This window comes from Balaenoptera physalus (genome assembly GCF_965194825.1).
Source record: "Balaenoptera physalus genome assembly, contig: HAP1_SCAFFOLD_1630, whole genome shotgun sequence".
Classification (NCBI taxonomy): Eukaryota; Metazoa; Chordata; class Mammalia; order Artiodactyla; family Balaenopteridae; genus Balaenoptera; species Balaenoptera physalus.
The window spans coordinates 96,747-115,481 of record NW_028125169.1 but is presented as its reverse complement, the minus strand read 5'-3'; the positions used below and the strand labels follow the sequence as shown (position 1 = coordinate 115,481).

Sequence of the window (18,735 nt, the reverse complement as noted above, 5' to 3'; positions counted from 1 at the left end):
CTTGGACCACAACATTCTCCACAGGGTACACTCAACAAACTTCACCCTGCTCTTTAACCAAGTTACAACTGTAATAGTTCAAACTACATGGCTCTTTCCTTCCTAAGGATACTAGTTAAATAAGATCTATATAGCTCTAAGTATATGATACATAAAATAGAATACTCTGTAGAATATAAGTAACTGTTAGTTAATTATATTAATGAACGTCTGTAAGAAATGTTGCAATGATTTCCCTAATGGAAGAGCCTGGGGGAGGTAAATCTGTCTTCTAGGATTTCCTCCCCAGAGCTCAGAAATTGAGGGGTTGTTTTAGCTCTCCTACGCTCTCTTCACCCAAGCCCGCCCTCCTGTTGGGGATCGGACCTCCCTATTGGCTAGCTCATACCTTTCAACTGCCTGCTTTGTGACATCACTCTCCTACCAAACCTACTACCACTTGGTAGAGGTCTTGGGGTTTCCGTGGAGCCGTTTGGACCAGTAACCAGTGACCTTTGTACTGGACACGTGCGCCGTTCAGCTGCAGCCACTCAGACATCCTCTAGTGTTGTCTCCTCATCCCTTGTACCTGCAGTTGATGTCTCCTCTTCTCTGACCATGTCAGGTAAGAAAAGAAACTTTGGAAAGTTTTGCGTTCGATTTCTTGTGCCCCTAAATTGAGGAGGAGATTCAAAATAGCGTGGAATAATGAGGGAAAGTATTGAACTACAAGTCTGGAGACCTAATTTCAGTTTTGACTTTGACGTTTACTGTCTGTGTGACTTTGGACAAATCACTGACTGCCTCACAAAGCCTGCTGCTTTCCTTATCTGTTACGTTAGGATACCACATTGGGTTGATCACTCTGATCCCCTTCTTTTCCAATATTGAGCCTTAAAGGATACCCATGTAGAAAATGAAATCAGAGACTTCTCAAAAGAGTGTTTCAACAGAAACATAGAAAAGCCAGGTGACACAGAAAACTAGCGATATATACCAAGATGTTTCATCTCCAATGGTCTCCCTCCACTAGTATTTCGACTAGTTGAAAAGAGAGAATAGGGAGAGAGGATGGAGAGTACTGGGCTATATAGGGAGGCACAGAGTCAAACGTAAGCAAGTTTAGGATTGTTTTCATTAGCACAGGCCAACAGGAACCAAGAGATGGGAAAAAAATATAAGAATGAAGAGGGAAAGCATAGAGGAGCTCTCAAGAAAGAGGCAGTTTGCCATGGAATGTTGACGGGAGCCAAAGATTTTAAATTAAAGCAGAAACAGCACAGAGGGAAATCTGCTCAGAGCAGGGCAAAACAAAGCTGATGGTAGCAAATCCTTACATTAACAGACTAAGAAGGAAAGTAAGGCCAGAACAGGGGATCACCAGGAAAGGCAGCCTATCAGAAAAGTCATACTCCGTTTTCTTTCTTTTATTGCCTCTCTGAATACAGCTGGCACTTGACAGTTTGGAATAGAAACATTTTAGAAGTACGTTTTAGAAATGATGCTTCCTAGAAACCAGAAACCAAAGTGGTTATCTAGGGGGCTGCTTTTCAGTGTTCTATTCTTTCTAATTTTTAAACTAGGTAGACATTTGACCAATTAAACATTTTAAATGATATCTTCTACATTGAATCAGAAGGACTATTTCCTTTGTGTGATATGTAGCTTCTAAGGCAAGGTTGCTTTTCAATTTTTACAGTTATTTCCTTCCTAACACAGAGAGCACATTGATCAACAGCCATCGTTCGCTTGTAGATCTTAGCTACCGGAGAAGAAAAAGAAAAAGTCAAGCCCCACATCTCTAATTCCCCATTTAGGGAATTCCCTGGCGGTCCAGCGCTTAGGACTCGGTGCTTTCACGGCCAGGGCCACGCGGCGCGGCAAAAGAAAAAAAGAAAACACAAACATCCACATTTATCTAAAACAATGTTGTGGAGTCCTTTGGATTTTCTTACATTTGAAAATCTTTTTTAATTGGATTCTAGGGATGATGGTTTTTTGAGGTCTTGGGATGTCATCTTCTTGGATGTGGAAGATGATTCTAAGTTCTAGGATAAATACAAAAACCTTCTTGATACTTTTTAAGCTTCCTTTCTGCTTATTATATGAGTTATATTCATGGACAGATATATTTCTCCTAGGCTTAATACCTGTTACTTGCTGGGTAAAAATATGAATGAGCACAATAATGAAACTCTTTTACACTTACTATTTTGCTGTCTGCTTTGTACCGGTTTTCATTGAAATACTTGTCTATATATGTTGTGGCTACCTATACATTCACATTTGTTGCATTCTGTTGCTTGTTGTGCATTTTTTACTGATTTATCGTCTCTGTCTGTATGCATTGGCTAGGAATTCATTCACCTCTATCACCTCCATCGTGTTTTTTGGTTAATAGTATTCACTAAAATAGAGTGGGCAAAATTCACTTTCATAATATTGCATGTATGGTACAGAATGTCATTTGTTAGTAAATTCATTAGGCTTTGATACTTGCCCACATACCCCAGTTTTCATTAATATCTATGGATTTCTTTTTCGTTACGTAACATGTTTTTCATGATTTTTCTTTGTCTTTCTAGAACTTATTGTATCTTCCTCCATATAAATCATACGCAATAGATCAGCTTATTCATCTATTAATTATTACTGCTATTATTATTGGTGGTGGTGTTATAACCACTTTATAGATGAGTAATCTGAAGTAATCAGATAACTTTTCTCTTTCCAAAAGCACTTAAGAAATCCACTTTCGGGTAATCATTTTGAGGTAGGATGAGAAACCAGGCTTGAAGAGGGCAAACATGACTCTTTCAGTTCACCAGTTGGACTGAGCTATACGTCAACTCTAGGTAATAGCGTGGGAACTGCACAAGCAAAGGGAGACACTGAAGATGACAATGGTAATGGCCGTACTGTTTTCTAATGGACAAAAAAAATGCTTATATTATAAGTTCTATTTCTCCTGCTTTCTGGCACTATCATGCTCAGAGTGGAGTCCTGGCAAGGAAGTCAGGATACTTAGGTTCTGAAACCTGGTAATGACACTAACATAATGAGAGAACCTGAACAAGTCAACCCGACCTCTCTGAGCCTCAGTTTCCTTACTCGTGAAATGAGACTGAAAAAAGAGAAAGTTCTCTAAGGGCCTCCTAGTTCTAAAATGCTTCCAGTCTAGGAAATAGCATAGAAGTCAATACGAGTGCAGGCTGAAGGGAAAGACAGGGCAGGGAGAAGGTTGCTTCCAGCCTAGAGAACAATGTCTGAACCATACCACTTGGCTCTTCTGCCCATCTGTGCCCAAGATGGGAGCACAGGCAGTTAATACAGAAGAGTGGAAAACTGCTCAGTCCTTACAGCCATCATTAACTGTCTGATTTTGGGTTTCTCAGGAAGGGTCGATAGTAGAGGTGTCCTGAGAGCAAGAACCTTAAGATAATGCTGTTCCTCAAACGTAGTGAGAATTTCTCAACCTCCCTGAGTTTTTCATGACCCTCTTGTTCTTACAGAAAATTTCCAAAATCCATCTCTACTTGGAACTCTAAATTCTCTGCAGCATTCTCTTCCTGTGGTGAGCAATGCAACTTCCCTAACACGAAGTGTCTGCAACTTCTCCAGAGTCTCTGCCCCTGCCGTCAGTTCGGCATCGGCTACCGGTACCTCTTTCCAGACACTCATGGGTAGTGCCTACCTTTACCAACATTCCAGCACGACTATGTTATCTGGAGTTACTGACCACAGCCAGATCTCCACTTCAGCTCCTTCCTATCCAGGTGTTCTTGAGTGGGACATCACAGGAAGCACTGAAAAGAATTCCTCTTCACTCGGAGACTTTACTCTGGCACTCACTGACCGGCACCCAGCTGCTTCCTCCATGTTTATGGCAGCCCAGGATGATAAAACTTCAGACGCCAATAACATGGTCCCTCTATATCCATCACTTTCTGCCAGGCTTGCTCAGGGAGCACCATCTCAGATTCCAAATCAGGGGCATAGCCGCCTGTCACTTCCCTACCAGGAAGGAAGCCAGGTATATTACTATAACCAAGGCACACTGGGGTCTTCACTGTATGGAGAACTTGGCTCCTGCCCGCAATCCTATGGCTCCGTGTCATACACAGGAAGTAGGGCCTCTGCGCAACCAGAAATGGGAATGGGACTGAAGGAGATTCAGCCCACAAATATCCGACCACCAGCTTCCACCTCTGCAATCTGCCACCCTGTGTCTGCTCAACGCATCACAGAAACAAGTTTTCAAGGTGAGTATACAAACGGCAGAGAAAGTTGAAGAATGAGGTCGGCATTCACAAATGGGGTCAAATCGACAGCTGGGAAGGGGTGTAGAGACAGGTAGAATTTAGATCCTGAGCCTTTAGTAACCACTACCTTCGCTCAGTGCCCTCTGTTTTTAGACTCTATATAAGAACACCTAGGGCTTCCCTGGTGGCGCCGTGGTTAAGAATCCGCCTGCCAATGCAATGCGGCGGACACTGGTTCGAGCCCTGGTCTGGGAAGATCCCACATGCCGTGGAGCAACTAAGCCCATGTGCCACAACGACTGAGCCTGCATTCTAGAGCCCGTGAGCCGCAACTACCGAAGCCCACGCGCCTAGAGCGCATGCTCCGCAACAAGAGAAGCCCGCACACCGCAACCAAGAGTAGACCCCGCTAGCCGCAACTAGAGAAAGCCCGTGCACAGCAATGAAGACCCTGTGCAGCCAAAAAAATAAATACGTAGAATAAATAAGTTCAAACAATCAATCAATAAATAAACGTAAATTAAAAAAAACAAAAAAACAAAAAGAACACCTAATGCAGGTGGGAAGGTGGCAGGGACACTGTAAAGGTCATCTATGCTACATGTACAAGAACCCCGAGAGCACACCAATAGGTACCACATTTTTCACTGCTGTAGCCGAGCATTCCCCCTGTACTACCACACTGTAGCACTCCCTTCCCTCGTCTACTGCTACAGTCTCTTTGGAAGGTGTCTCAGAACTCTTGTTATGAGAGTGCCAGTTGAAGTGTCCTCACTTCCGTCATTTATACCAGGATTTAAGACCTTGTGGTCCGAGATCCTGTCCAGAGAGCAAGCAGGCTAAGACTCTGTCTTTGTTTCTGTATTTCATCAGAAAGGGCTCTACCCCCTCTCCTAGTTCATGGTGTGAAGTGTTCTTAGCCTCTCGGGAAAGTGGGGAGAATTGAAAGGACTCTATATGAGAATGCTAGGCTTTGTAAAACATTTCAGTTGTTTAAAAAGAAGACTCATTTTGTATTGGACTTACAACAGTCCTATGAGATACAAAGAGAGCCAAGGATCAGTGACATGAAATGATCACCAGTTAAGCATTACAACAGTCACCGCTTACCTCGTAGCATAGGGCACTGTCCATGATCCTTAAGAAGAGTTAGTAGAAATGCCTTGCCCATCTTGCCCCTGAACCCCTTGAAAGGTACACGACTGCTGTGTTGGTGTTTAGGGGGAGCATCTCATTTACCAGGGACTGACTTCTCCCTTGATCCCTTTGTAGTGATGGAGCCTTCCCTGGTGATGAAAAATTCCCTGGGATTGCAACCTCCAAGCCAGACGTTTTGTGTGACACAAACTCAAGAACTCCCCAAGTCCTGCAGTAGCAGAAACAGTCACATACTTGAGAGTAACCCACCATCTGAACTTGGGGACATTTCAGTGACAGCTCCAGTCCAGAGTGCCAGGCGTCTCCTGGCCCTGCCTCCAGCTCCAAGCCAGGGACAAACAGAGAGTAAGAACGTGGAGGATATCAAAACCAAGCTGTCAAAGCCTCTGGAGGCCTACCAGATCCCAATAGAAAACCAAGATCCTCCACTACTCCCTTTAGGAATCCCTGATATTCCCCAGCCGCTGGCCTGCACCGATCCCCTCAGCCAAGAGGAGCAGCCTGGTTCTGAAAATGCTGATCTGGGAGAGAACAGCCTGAGTCGTCAGGACCTAGGGACACTTGAAAATGGGACTGAACCTAGCAGTGGTCTTGCAGACATTACTACACTGGCGGAGGATATTCACCTTCCCCAGCTCTTTAATTCTTGGAAAGATCTTGATCGATCCCAAGGTCCCAACGTGATCAAAGCTGAAGACACCAGAGCCATTAAGGTGAATCAGGTGCAGGAAAAGCCAAGTGTCGTAAAGGTTCCCTCTGATCAACCCAGGAAGAACAAACAGAAAGCCTCTGAGCCTATCGGTGGTGCTCCCAAGGCCAAAATCCAGCCAAAGGATCCAGAGTGCCTGTTAGGGGGAGAAGCGGTTATATGCACTGCTGCAGTCAGTGACAGGGCTCCTGCGAACACGGCCAAGCACTCTCAAGGCAAACCTCAGAAAGCTGCATCCGGAAAGATCAGCAAAACTGAGAGCCATGGGCAGGAAAAGACCAAAAGGACCAGAGGAAGAAACAAGGCTGAAGAGAACAAGCAGTCAGGGAACAAAGTCAAGGCAGAAGACAAGCCAGCAATCCCCAACACGAAGCGAAAGGAACACCAAACTGAGCTTCGCCAAGAGAGCTTTCAAAAGCCTCGAACCTCCCTTGGCGTGCGCATGCTGGAGTCTGTGAAGGTTCTTCATGCGCTGGGGAAGAAGAATGAGACGAAAACTGGGCTCTCTTCCTGTCGGCTCTTGGGAAATTCAAGCAACCCCAAAGACCCCCAGCCACCCCCAGCGATCCAGCCACGGCGGCATACCCCACGTGAGGGTAAGAGGCCTGAGAAAACGCAAGTCCAAGCCCAGAAACCAGACAGCAGTGCTGAAACAGAGTGTCCATCTCCATCCCAGTGTGAGCGGCCTCCTCCTGGGAAGGTCAAGTTGATACCTCTGCCTTTTTCTGCCTGGGACAAGCCTCAAGCTCGACCCGCTCCTCGGAGGCCACAGTCTCTGGCCTCACATCGGCCTGCTGTGGCTTACCGTGCCCAGCCTGGTTCTACTGACTCAGCTCAACCTGCTGCAGTCAATTCATCCCAGCCAGCTCCTGCCTCTTTGCCAGGTCCCGCCAAACCAGCTCAGCCAACTGTGGCCAACCCAACCCAACCGGCTTGGACCAACCATACCCAGCCTCGTGTCCCTCAGCCTGCTGCTCCTAGGCCTGCACCCTACAAAACTTCATCTGGCGCTTCTCTCCAGCGCGAGCCTGTTCCCCCTGCTGTGACTAAGCGCCAGTCCCCACCCAAGCTCCAAACCCAACTTCTACTCCAAGACTTCAGCAAGCAACGAGTTCCATGGAGGGAACCCAACGTGCCTGAGCCAGTCATGTCAAAGCCCATCGAACAAGAGCAGAGGCCAGAGCGAGAGGCCATGAAGAGGCGGGCTCAACAACAACGGGAGAATGCTGCCAGATACACCTCTTCGGGGAAGCTGCAATTTTTCACCCAGAGGGACAAAGAAATGGAAATTGCTGACTACTACGGATACGTCAGGTGACAGCTGCTAGGATTCTTGCTGCCACCTTGGCTACCAGCGGTTCTTCCATACATAGGTAAGATAGGTATAGAACCGAATAAGTAAATGGAATAGAATTAATAGATGAGTAATAAACCTTTCGAATTTTGAGATGCTGCTAACTGGGGCGTGAGAAAGGAAGGCCTGAAAGTTGGATGGGAGAATGAAGGAAAGGGGTAAAAACTGAGGAAAGAGGAAGGAACTTGGCCCAGGGCTAGGAAGGCCAAAAGAGACGTATGGATTTAGGAAAGGAAGCAGGAGTGAGGATGAAATGGCAGAAGTAAAAAGCAGGGTCAGGGGTCTGGGTTGAAAGAACACAATTGGAGTAGAGTTGAAGGTGACAGGAGATGAGTCTAGGTTTACTAGGAGAAATAGAAACAAAGTCTCTCGGGGAGGTTGGCCTTAAGTCTCACAACCACCAGATAGGTATTTCAGAAAACAAGAGGTTCACGACACATCTCTGAAAGGTTTGAGTTGCCTTATTCAGGTGTGATTATAGTGGGGGAATAGGCAAATCTACCAGAGAAGTAGCTAGGGCTCAGAGTCCTCCTAGGGGCAGCTGACGACAGGGCCAGAGCCAAGGGAACTGCTGCATCAGGAGGCCCACGAACAAATCAGGGGCATAGCCGCCTGTCACTTCCCTACCAGGAAGGAAGCCAGGTATATTACTATAACCAAGGCACACTGGGGTCTTCACTGTATGGAGAACTTGGCTCCTGCCCGCAATCCTATGGCTCCGCGTCATACACAGGAAGTAGGGCCTCTGCGCAACCAGAAATGGGAATGGGACTGAAGGAGATTCAGCCCGCAAATATCCGACCACCAGCTTCCACCTCTGCAATCTGCCACCCTGTGTCTGCTCAACGCATCACAGAAACAAGTTTTCAAGGTGAGTATACAAACGGCAGAGCAAGTTGAAGAATGAGGTCGGCATTCACAAACGGGGTCAAATCGACAGCTGGGAAGGGGTGTAGAGACAGGTAGAATTTAGATCCTGAGCCTTTAATAATCACTACCTTCTCTCAGTGCTCTCTGTTTTTAGACTCTATGTAAGAACAGCTAGGGCTTCCCTGGTGGCGCCTGCCAATGCAGGGGACACGGCTTCGAGCCCCGGTCTGCGAAGATCCCACATGCCGTGCTGCAACTAAGCGCATGTGCCACAACGACTGAGCCTGCATTCCAGAGCCCGTGAGCCGCAACTACCGAAGCCCACGCGCCTACAGCCCATGCTCCGCAACAAGAGAGGCCACCGCGATGAGAAGCCCGCACACCGCAACCAAGAGTAGACCCCGCTAGCCGCAACTAGAGAAAGCCCGTGCACAGCAATGAGGACCCAGTGCAGCCAAAAAAATAAATACGTAGAATAAATAAGTTCAATCAATCAATCAATCAATAAACGTAAATTAAAAACAAACAAACAAACAAAAAAACAGAACACCTAATGCAGGTGGGAAGGTGGGAGGGACACTGTAAAGGTCATCTATGCTACATGTACAAGAACCCCGAGAGCACACCAATAGGTACCACATTTTTCACTGCTGTAGCCGAGCATTCCCCCTGTACTACCACACTGTAGCACTCCCTTCCCTCGTCTACCGCTACAGTCTCTTTGGAAGGTGTTTCAGAACTCTTGTTATGAGAGTGCCAGTTGAACTGTCCTCACTTCCGTCATTTATACCAGGATTTAAGACCTTGTGGTCCGAGATCCTGTCCAGAGAGCAAGCAGGCTAAGACTCTGTCTTTGTTTCTATATTTCATCAGAAAGGGCTCTACCCCCTCTCCTAGTTCATGGTGTGAAGTGTTCTTAGCCTCTCGGGAAAGTGGGGAGAATTCAAAGGACTCTCTATGAGAATGCTAGGCTTTGTAAAACATTTCAGTTTTTTAAAAAGAAGACTCATTTTGTATTGGACTTACAACAGTCCTATGAGATACAAAGAGAGCCAAGGATCAGTGACATGAAATGATCACCAGTAAGAATTACAACAGTCACCGCTTACCTCGTAGCATAGGGCACACTGTCCATGATCCTTAAGAAGAGTTAGTAGAAATGCCTTGCCCATCTTGCCCCTGAACCCCTTGAAAGGTACACGACTGCTGTGTTGGTGTTTAGGGGGAGCATCTCACTTACCCGGGACTGACTTCAACCTTGATTCCTCTGTAGTGATGGAGACTTCCCCGCTGATGAAAAATTCCCTGGGATTGCAACCTCCAAGCCAGACCGCTTTCCTATGGAATGACAGAGAACTTCAGAGAACTTGTCAAGATGAAACACCAGTCAGTCTGCGGGAGAAAGGGAAGAAGAGAACGATGGAAATCGTTTCTGGGAAACTATTTTTACATTATGTTTTGTTTGTTCCTGGTAAATAAACTGAAATCTTCTTAACATTCAAACAAAATCTAAACCACTAAATTCAACAACACAGGAGTATAACTTTTGAAAAAAATTTCTTTGGCTGCGCAGCATGTGGGATCTTAGCTCCCCAACCAGGGATTGAACCCACGCCTGCTGCATTGGAAGCGCAGAGTCTTCACCACTGGACCACCAGGGAAGTCCCAGGAATAGAACTTTTAAAGGAGAAGGTATAAACCCCTGGGTTATATGAACTGGAGATTTTTAGTAAGAAGTCAATAGATCTTTTGTTAGGCACATTTTATGTTAGGCTGTCTCCCTGCACAGGACGCAGGCGCCTTGAAAATGGAAATCACATCCCTCTATAGTACGTCCCTCTTCTTTCTGCTTTGCAGTTTGCTGCTCCACTTGTTCAACCCCACCTAGTAATAACCTATACTTCCCTTGTTCCTGTTTTCCCATCTGGAAAACAGACAAAAGGCAACCAAACAACGCAAAGGTCTCAACAAATAAGGGATACCCAAAACCAGAGATGGCCAGAACTTCTGTATCCCTCATGAAACCTAGCCCGGTGTTCAATACTTAGGTATCATTAATACATGCGTGTTGACTGAAACAGTTGAAACGCAATTCTTCCACTTCCCAGTTTAGTTTTAGTCCTCATACAAAACCTGATCATCAAATTCCTTAATGCTAGGAATCACAGTGAAAAATAATTTCTCAACTGACTTCTGTCAGATGAGTGAGAACTAAGGTTAATTCAGTGTATCTGAAGCATAGAAAGTGAGGGCAAACGTGGCACAAGATGGGGCTAGAGAAGCAGAGAGGATTCTAGAGCACGCAGAGTCTTAAAGGCCACCAGTGTGTTTTCTATTCTCAAAACAATGTTTGTGAGCGATGTTTATGAGCAATGTTCCAACTTGCTTTGAAGCTTTCTTGTGTGAAGAATGGATTGGAGGGAAACAAGATATATGGACACTAGTTAGGACCTAATCGCAACAGACAGGCAAGTTCAGTATTAGGATGTTGAGGGAGAGCTGACAGATTCCAAAGAAATTCAGGAGATAAACTGAAGCGGGCTTCATGGGGTATGAGATGGAGGAAAGGAAGGTCTTAGGGAATTAAAGGGTTTACTGCACACATGAGCAGAGTCTCAAAATTAATCATTTGAACGTACAGAGGGGGATCGATCTCCCAAATGACACCGGTTAGGAAGCAACGGTACGCCCTGTAGAATTCCTAGAGACAGCACAAATCAACTGTTTCGATGGAAAATTCGGCGGGACCCTTGATTTCCATGGGAATATAGAGAAAAGAGACACTGATCTGGCTTGCAGGTATTTAGGAAGTTGTTAGCCTGACATCACATACTAGTCTCATGTAAGTAGGCCGTCTGAAGTATGAAGCTTAGGGGAAAAACCTTGAAGAAAACTTAAAAGCTTAAGCCACACCTCTATACTACACCACCTTTCACAGTTTCTTCTCAGATAAGCAGCATCCCCATCAGTGAAGAAACTCACATCCCATAATAGGAACAACAGGCCTAAAAATTAAATGTGTGTCTTTGGAGGTCCCATCTATGCGATATCTTCCTGGTACCAGAAAAGTCCCCAGGAAGATCGATCTTTGCACCCCTGAAAGCTTACCACCAAGGAAAATGACTAGGTCCATAGATTTCCTCCCTCAAACCAGCCTACCTCACACATAAATCACTAGCAACTCAGCCCTTAACTCACATTATCACAGTCACAAGAGTGGTTAGGGAGAAAAGCACTAACCAGGGGAACTAACACAGAGGCAATCCAGGCCAAGCTGGGCTGGTGGCAGATATCTGCTCCTTACGCTCGGGTGCATAATGCGACTCACCACAATGCCTTTTTCACAGACCCTTTTTAAAGTTTCTCCACAAAATCCAACAGCTCAAGTTAGCTCATGACGCTTCAAGGTAAACAATCGTCAAGAGAAAAACATGCAATATGTCTTACAATGTTGGATTCCTTACAAATAGGACAAGGAAATAACCATGTAGACAAAACCAGAGCATTTGAAAACATCTGCGTTCTACAAACATACCAGTGAATGCTATAAATAAGGTAATATGACATAAAACAAAATGAAAACTAGATGTGAGACTGTTCTCTTCAGTGTACAGACTTCATGGCAGTTGCTGCACGATCTAGCTACTTATATCTACAACTCTCTGTTCTGTTAATACAAAATGAGGCCCAAGTGTGTCAACTTGTTTCCCACAGAAACCAAAAAACCTACATGCATCTCTTTTCTCCGGTGCCCTTTCACCTTACCTGCTCCCAGTTCTCCACCAATGTCCTCCTCTTTCTCTAATTATTCTCCTCTTCATTGTGCTTGGCCTTGCACCCAAGCATGCAAGACAGAGAGTCCTAGAGGTCCGAGATTCTAGAGGGGCTGTTTGCAAGGGGGAGGAGATTACGGTAACTGCCACACTGTATATACTTCTGTGCAAAGAAAGAGGGACAGTGTTCAGAATGTCTCTCACATATAAAAAGAGCTGGATGGCAGGATACCTGTGTGGCCCAAGGAACTAGAGCTAGCAAATCATGGGCAAAACAATTGCAACCAAAGGCTGGAAGAGGAAAGGTCTGCAACCAGCTCTGTCTCCTGGCTCTCTGGTATTTGCTGCCAATGGGCAGAGTCTATTTCGTGAAGCATCAAGCACTGAAAAGAAGACTCCTGCTGCTGGAAGTTGACAGGAAGGAACATCCAATGCAAGATCAAGGCTTGTCCTAGAAGCAATGCCCATAATGGAAGAAAAAAAAAAAAAAAAAAGAAAGCGGAAGAGAAATGTTAAGTCGCAAGTCCAACCTGGCCCCCAGCCTAGCCCAGCCCAAGGAAGGTAGGAGTCAAGGAGAAGAAACTAAAAGAGAAGAGCCTTGGACCACAACATTCTCCACAGGGTACACTCAACAAACTTCACCCTGCTCTTTAACCAAGTTACAACTGTAATAGTTCAAACTACATGGCTCTTTCCTTCCTAAGGATACTAGTTAAATAAGATCTATATAGCTCTAAGTATATGATACATAAAATAGAATACTCTGTAGAATATAAGTAACTGTTAGTTAATTATATTAATGAACGTCTGTAAGAAATGTTGCAATGATTTCCCTAATGGAAGAGCCTGGGGGAGGTAAATCTGTCTTCTAGGATTTCCTCCCCAGAGCTCAGAAATTGAGGGGTTGTTTTAGCTCTCCTACGCTCTCTTCACCCAAGCCCGCCCTCCTGTTGGGGATCGGACCTCCCTATTGGCTAGCTCATACCTTTCAACTGCCTGCTTTGTGACATCACTCTCCTACCAAACCTACTACCACTTGGTAGAGGTCTTGGGGTTTCCGTGGAGCCGTTTGGACCAGTAACCAGTGACCTTTGTACTGGACACGTGCGCCGTTCAGCTGCAGCCACTCAGACATCCTCTAGTGTTGTCTCCTCATCCCTTGTACCTGCAGTTGATGTCTCCTCTTCTCTGACCATGTCAGGTAAGAAAAGAAACTTTGGAAAGTTTTGCGTTCGATTTCTTGTGCCCCTAAATTGAGGAGGAGATTCAAAATAGCGTGGAATAATGAGGGAAAGTATTGAACTACAAGTCTGGAGACCTAATTTCAGTTTTGACTTTGACGTTTACTGTCTGTGTGACTTTGGACAAATCACTGACTGCCTCACAAAGCCTGCTGCTTTCCTTATCTGTTACGTTAGGATACCACATTGGGTTGATCACTCTGATCCCCTTCTTTTCCAATATTGAGCCTTAAAGGGTACCCATGTAGAAAATGAAATCAGAGACTTCTCAAAAGAGTGTTTCAACAGAAACATAGAAAAGCCAGGTGACACAGAAAACTAGCGATATATACCAAGATGTTTCATCTCCAATGGTCTCCCTCCACTAGTATTTCGACTAGTTGAAAAGAGAGAATAGGGAGAGAGGATGGAGAGTACTGGGCTATATAGGGAGGCACAGAGTCAAACGTAAGCAAGTTTAGGATTGTTTTCATTAGCACAGGCCAACAGGAACCAAGAGATGGGAAAAAAATATAAGAATGAAGAGGGAAAGCATAGAGGAGCTCTCAAGAAAGAGGCAGTTTGCCATGGAATGTTGATGGGAGCCAAAGATTTTAAATTAAAGCAGAAACAGCACAGAGGGAAATCTGCTCAGAGCAGGGCAAAACAAAGCTGATGGTAGCAAATCCTTACATTAACAGACTAAGAAGGAAAGTAAGGCCAGAACAGGGGATCACCAGGAAAGGCAGCCTATCAGAAAAGTCATACTCCGTTTTCTTTCTTTTATTGCCTCTCTGAATACAGCTGGCACTTGACAGTTTGGAATAGAAACATTTTAGAAGTATGTTTTAGAAATGATGCTTCCTAGAAACCAGAAACCAAAGTGGTTATCTAGGGGGCTGCTTTTCAGTGTTCTATTCTTTCTAATTTTTAAACTAGGTAGACATTTGACCAATTAAACATTTTAAATGATATCTTCTACATTGAATCAGAAGGACTATTTCCTTTGTGTGATATGTAGCTTCTAAGGCAAGGTTGCTTTTCAATTTTTACAGTTATTTCCTTCCTAACACAGAGAGCACATTGATCAACAGCCATCGTTCGCTTGTAGATCTTAGCTACCGGAGAAGAAAAAGAAAAAGTCAAGCCCCACATCTCTAATTCCCCATTTAGGGAATTCCCTGGCGGTCCAGCGCTTAGGACTCGGTGCTTTCACGGCCAGGGCCACGCGGCGCGGCAAAAGAAAAAAAGAAAACACAAACATCCACATTTATCTAAAACAATGTTGTGGAGTCCTTTGGATTTTCTTACATTTGAAAATCTTTTTTAATTGGATTCTAGGGATGATGGTTTTTTGAGGTCTTGGGATGTCATCTTCTTGGATGTGGAAGATGATTCTAAGTTCTAGGATAAATACAAAAACCTTCTTGATACTTTTTAAGCTTCCTTTCTGCTTATTATATGAGTTATATTCATGGACAGATATATTTCTCCTAGGCTTAATACCTGTTACTTGCTGGGTAAAAATATGAATGAGCACAATAATGAAACTCTTTTACACTTACTATTTTGCTGTCTGCTTTGTACCGGTTTTCATTGAAATACTTGTCTATATATGTTGTGGCTACCTATACATTCACATTTGTTGCATTCTGTTGCTTGTTGTGCATTTTTTACTGATTTATCGTCTCTGTCTGTATGCATTGGCTAGGAATTCATTCACCTCTATCACCTCCATCGTGTTTTTTGGTTAATAGTATTCACTAAAATAGAGTGGGCAAAATTCACTTTCATAATATTGCATGTATGGTACAGAATGTCATTTGTTAGTAAATTCATTAGGCTTTGATACTTGCCCACATACCCCAGTTTTCATTAATATCTATGGATTTCTTTTTCGTTACGTAACATGTTTTTCATGATTTTTCTTTGTCTTTCTAGAACTTATTGTATCTTCCTCCATATAAATCATACGCAATAGATCAGCTTATTCATCTATTAATTATTACTGCTATTATTATTGGTGGTGGTGTTATAACCACTTTATAGATGAGTAATCTGAAGTAATCAGATAACTTTTCTCTTTCCAAAAGCACTTAAGAAATCCACTTTCGGGTAATCATTTTGAGGTAGGATGAGAAACCAGGCTTGAAGAGGGCAAAAATGACTCTTTCAGTTCACCAGTTGGACTGAGCTATATATACGTCAACTCTAGGTAATAGCGTGGGAACTGCACAAGCAAAGGGAGACACTGAAGATGACAATGGTAATGGCCGTACTGTTTTCTAATGGACAAAAAAAATGCTTATATTATAAGTTCTATTTCTCCTGCTTTCTGGCACTATCATGCTCAGAGTGGAGTCCTGGCAAGGAAGTCAGGATACTTAGGTTCTGAAACCTGGTAATGACACTAACATAATGAGAGAACCTGAACAAGTCAACCCGACCTCTCTGAGCCTCAGTTTCCTTACTCGTGAAATGAGACTGAAAAAAGAGAAAGTTCTCTAAGGGCCTCCTAGTTCTAAAATGCTTCCAGTCTAGGAAATAGCATAGAAGTCAATACGAGTGCAGGCTGAAGGGAAAGACAGGGCAGGGAGAAGGTTGCTTCCAGCCTAGAGAACAATGTCTGAACCATACCACTTGGCTCTTCTGCCCATCTGTGCCCAAGATGGGAGCACAGGCAGTTAATACAGAAGAGTGGAAAACTGCTCAGTCCTTATAGCCATCATTAACTGTCTGATTTTGGGTTTCTCAGGAAGGGTCGATAGTAGAGGTGTCCTGAGAGCAAGAACCTTAAGATAATGCTGTTCCTCAAACGTAGTGAGAATTTCTCAACCTCCCTGAGTTTTTCATGACCCTCTTGTTCTTACAGAAAATTTCCAAAATCCATCTCTACTTGGAACTCTAAATTCTCTGCAGCATTCTCTTCCTGTGGTGAGCAATGCAACTTCCCTAACACGAAGTGTCTGCAACTTCTCCAGAGTCTCTGCCCCTGCCGTCAGTTCGGCATCGGCTACCGGTACCTCTTTCCAGACACTCATGGGTAGTGCCTACCTTTACCAACATTCCAGCACGACTATGTTATCTGGAGTTACTGACCACAGCCAGATCTCCACTTCAGCTCCTTCCTATCCAGGTGTTCTTGAGTGGGACATCACAGGAAGCACTGAAAAGAATTCCTCTTCACTCGGAGACTTTACTCTGGCACTCACTGACCGGCACCCAGCTGCTTCCTCCATGTTTATGGCAGCCCAGTATGATAAAACTTCAGACGCCAATAACATGGTCCCTCTATATCCATCACTTTCTGCCAGGCTTGCTCAGGGAGCACCATCTCAGATTCCAAATCAGGGGCATAGCCGCCTGTCACTTCCCTACCAGGAAGGAAGCCAGGTATATTACTATAACCAAGGCACACTGGGGTCTTCACTGTATGGAGAACTTGGCTCCTGCCCGCAATCCTATGGCTCCGCGTCATACACAGGAAGTAGGGCCTCTGCGCAACCAGAAATGGGAATGGGACTGAAGGAGATTCAGCCCACAAATATCCGACCACCAGCTTCCACCTCTGCAATCTGCCACCCTGTGTCTGCTCAACGCATCACAGAAACAAGTTTTCAAGGTGAGTATACAAACGGCAGAGAAAGTTGAAGAATGAGGTCGGCATTCACAAATGGGGTCAAATCGACAGCTGGGAAGGGGTGTAGAGACAGGTAGAATTTAGATCCTGAGCCTTTAGTAACCACTACCTTCGCTCAGTGCCCTCTGTTTTTAGACTCTATATAAGAACACCTAGGGCTTCCCTGGTGGCGCCGTGGTTAAGAATCCGCCTGCCAATGCAATGCGGGGGACACGGGTTCGAGCCCTGGTCTGGGAAGATCCCACATGCCGTGGAGCAACTAAGCCCATGTGCCACAACGACTGAGCCTGCATTCTAGAGCCCGTGAGCCGCAACTACCGAAGCCCACGCGCCTAGAGCGCATGCTCCGCAACAAGAGAAGCCCGCACACCGCAACCAAGAGTAGACCCCGCTAGCCGCAACTAGAGAAAGCCCGTGCACAGCAATGAAGACCCTGTGCAGCCAAAAAAATAAATACGTAGAATAAATAAGTTCAAACAATCAATCAATAAATAAACGTAAATTAAAAAAAACAAAAAAACAAAAAGAACACCTAATGCAGGTGGGAAGGTGGCAGGGACACTGTAAAGGTCATCTATGCTACATGTACAAGAACCCCGAGAGCACACCAATAGGTACCACATTTTTCACTGCTGTAGCCGAGCATTCCCCCTGTACTACCACACTGTAGCACTCCCTTCCCTCGTCTACTGCTACAGTCTCTTTGGAAGGTGTCTCAGAACTCTTGTTATGAGAGTGCCAGTTGAAGTGTCCTCACTTCCGTCATTTATACCAGGATTTAAGACCTTGTGGTCCGAGATCCTGTCCAGAGAGCAAGCAGGCTAAGACTCTGTCTTTGTTTCTGTATTTCATCAGAAAGGGCTCTACCCCCTCTCCTAGTTCATGGTGTGAAGTGTTCTTAGCCTCTCGGGAAAGTGGGGAGAATTGAAAGGACTCTATATGAGAATGCTAGGCTTTGTAAAACATTTCAGTTGTTTAAAAAGAAGACTCATTTTGTATTGGACTTACAACAGTCCTATGAGATACAAAGAGAGCCAAGGATCAGTGACATGAAATGATCACCAGTTAAGCATTACAACAGTCACCGCTTACCTCGTAGCATAGGGCACTGTCCATGATCCTTAAGAAGAGTTAGTAGAAATGCCTTGCCCATCTTGCCCCTGAACCCCTTGAAAGGTACACGACTGCTGTGTTGGTGTTTAGGGGGAGCATCTCATTTACCAGGGACTGACTTCTCCCTTGATCCCTTTGTAGTGATGGAGCCTTCCCTGGTGATGAAAAATTCCCTGGGATTGCAACCTCCAAGCCAGACGTTTTGTGTGACACAAACTCAAGAACTCCCCAAGTCCTGCAGTAGCAGAAACAGTCACATACTTGAGAGTAACCCACCATCTGAACTTGGGGACATTTCAGTGACAGCTCCAGTCCAGAGTGCCAGGCGTCTCCTGGCCCTGCCTCCAGCTCCAAGCCAGGGACAAACAGAGAGTAAGAACGTGGAGGATATCAAAACCAAGCTGTCAAAGCCTCTGGAGGCCTACCAGATCCCAATAGAAAACCAAGATCCTCCACTACTCCCTTTGGGAATCCCTGATATTCCCCAGCCGCTGGCCTGCACCGATCCCCTCAGCCAAGAGGAGCAGCCTGGTTCTGAAAATGCTGATCTGGGAGAGAACAGCCTGAGTCGTCAGGACCTAGGGACACTTGAAAATGGGACTGAACCTAGCAGTGGTCTTGCAGACATTACTACACTGGCGGAGGATATTCACCTTC

At 45.0% G+C, this 18,735-nt stretch overlaps 1 pseudogene across 1 annotated transcript; it reads left to right on the top strand.

The window, feature by feature from the left end:
• Positions 1 to 516: 516 nt before the first annotated feature.
• Positions 517 to 7,426, top strand: LOC309654001 (uncharacterized protein C2orf78 pseudogene; annotated as a pseudogene). The gene is made up of 3 exons: positions 517 to 604; positions 3,492 to 4,183; positions 5,522 to 7,426. The product of its transcript is annotated as an uncharacterized protein C2orf78 pseudogene (transcript).
• Positions 7,427 to 18,735: the final 11,309 nt, after the last annotated feature.